This window comes from Macrotis lagotis, chromosome 6 (assembly GCF_037893015.1).
Source record: "Macrotis lagotis isolate mMagLag1 chromosome 6, bilby.v1.9.chrom.fasta, whole genome shotgun sequence".
Classification (NCBI taxonomy): Eukaryota; Metazoa; Chordata; class Mammalia; order Peramelemorphia; family Peramelidae; genus Macrotis; species Macrotis lagotis.
In genome coordinates, this window is record NC_133663.1 from 78,271,936 (window position 1) to 78,274,540 (window position 2,605).

General features: G+C 36.4%; 1 pseudogene; it reads right to left on the reverse strand.

The window, feature by feature from the left end:
- Window positions 1-945: 945 nt before the first annotated feature.
- On the reverse strand, window positions 946-1,367 carry LOC141492145 (small ribosomal subunit protein eS17-like; annotated as a pseudogene).
- Between the last annotated feature and the right edge of the window lie 1,238 nt (window positions 1,368-2,605).

A 2,605-nucleotide genomic window follows, 5' to 3' on the forward strand; every position in this document is an offset into this window, starting at 1 on the left:
TTCCCTCTGCAACTGTAGCCCAGTACTAGGTAGTGAGCAATCGAGTTGCCAGATGCCTGGCCCTGTGCCCATTGCCTACACAGTTGTCCCCTATAATCTTGTTCTTATCAGTTGTCCAATTCCATTACCATTTGGGGGTGGTGAGAGATTCTGTAACTGTTACTGCTGCTGTTACTCCAGAAAACAGGCATGAGAGAATAGAATAAATTACACTGGAGAGGAATAGAAAAAAGGGACATATGGCTAATAATAGCAACTGTGAGAAAAGTTCTAAGAAGGCAACCCATCCCAGAGACAGGTCCAATGGTATCTGAGCACAGACTGAAGTATATTTTTTTTTCTCACTTCATTTCTCTTGAGGTTTCTCTATCTTTTTCAAGGAGAGGGATGTTTAAGTTTACTTCCATAATAGGATTATTACAATAATATGAAAATAAAAAATAAATCTAAAAAAAGTGTCTTGCTTCTTTGAGGTCTACAAAATTTTGATTTGTATTCCTTAAGAGTCTCTTTTCTAGGTTTCAAGAAAACCTAAATTTTCTAGGTTTATTTATTTATTTGTTTGTTTATTTATTTATTTATTTTGCTATTGAGGATTTTGAGTCACCTAAATACAATCTCAATAGTCCATCAGAATTTTTTAAAATTATAATCCTTTGGGGGCAGCTAGGTATTACAGTGGATACAGCACTGATCCTACAGGGGGCCTGGAGGAAGACCTGAATTTCAAATCCGACCTTAGATACTTAACAATTGCCTAGCTGTGTGACGTTGGGCAAGTCACTTAATCCCATGCCTTGTAAATCTCATGCCTTGCAAAACCCCCCAAAATTATAATCCTCTTTCATGTGTCCACATTTGTTTGAGCAGATGTATGGATTGCAAATTAGAGTTAAAATATTCCAGACAGAAAGTTCTTTCATAGATTTCTACATTTAATGTAAGCTAACATTTCTGTTTTAGGGGATTTCCAAGTTTATTAGAAAGGCAAAAGCAAATACTAAATAGCTTCTCTCCAACTGTGGGCTGGGTAACTTGCAGATTAGACAGACTTCTGAAGTCCAAGAGTTTCAACATTTCTTTGGTTTCAGGGTCCACTTCAATTATCTCCTGATCCAAAGTGGAGACCTCAGGAACATAGCTATCTCTTCTTTCTCTTTCTTCTTCCTGCAATTTTATGGATACACTTCTCACAGAGCCTTTCTGGATCCACTTCATCACATGAGTAACACATCCCTTGATCTTGTTTCTTTCTGGGAAGGATGGCCATCTCATTCCACATGTGCTTGTTGGTGTAGAAGTCTTTGCCCAGGTGAGTGTATGACTCAAGCAGCCTTCTTCACAGTCCTGGTCTGCACTTGACCCATGTTGACTCTGGCTGGTGAAGGGAGCAGAGGTCTCAGGGAAAGGGCTAAGCTCACATTTCTTAAAATGATCAGAGTATTTTTGATAGTGACCCTCCCCCATACCATTCTACAGTGGTGACATGTGGATTCTTAAAAGGTAGACCAAAACAGCACAACCTGGAAAGATTTGGATATTGCTTCAGTGAAAACAATGTCTGCTATACTCTAAGAAAAGAGTTGAAATAAGTGAAGGTCTATCACTGTTAGATTAATCAGAAAGTGAACAGTTTTTTGGTCATTACAATCTATCCTCTTTCTTGTGCAATATATATAATGCAGGAAGGTAAGAAAGGAAACCTAAAGATGTAAGAATCACAGAATATGTAAACTATCTAATAACATTTTTATTGTTACTACTTTGATTAATATTTTTCAGTACTGAAAAATGGATTTACCATAAAGAAGCTAAATAATATAAAATTTGTATTTTTACTACAAATTAAACCAAAAGATATAAATAAATTATGGCTAAATGAAAGGATAATTCATTTTCTCACAAGAAAGGGGAATTGGTACTTCATGGAATTACACAATCTTTTGTAGTTGGAATGGACCTTAATGGTCATCTACCTAAACCCATAAATGTAATCAATACACTTGAAGAATAACTCATCAACCCTCACTTTGAAGTCTTCCAAGGAGTGGGAACTGACCACGTCTTCAATCATTATAAACCACATTTCATAGCTCTCACTGTTAAAAAGTTATTTTTTTTCTGACATTGCCTCTAAATTTGCCACTTGACAACCTTCCATTCTTTATTCTTTCCTTCTAGAATAAACTAAATTCTCCTTCTTCCACATGAAAGCCTCTTAGACTTCTCTTTTGGGGGTTAAACTTATCCAGTTATTTCAAATGATCTTTAATCCACTTAAATTCTCAAAGTCACCCACTTTCTTGGTAGCTTCTCTGATCACACTCCCATTTATTAACATCCTTAAACAATGGAACCTGGAACCAAATATGTGAGACCTGATCATAGCAGAGTATAATGAGTCTATCACTTCCCTCTTTCTGGAAGCTTTGCCTCCTTTGATGAAGTCCAAGGTTTCAATTGATGTGGTAGGCTACCAGTCATACTACTCATGTGGAGCCTAAAGTCTACTAAAATTTTTTCTAACTTTTCATAATGCCTTCTGTCTAGCTTTGCCTCTACTGCTTATTTGTGGAGTTGTGATTCTGTATCCAAATACAAGATT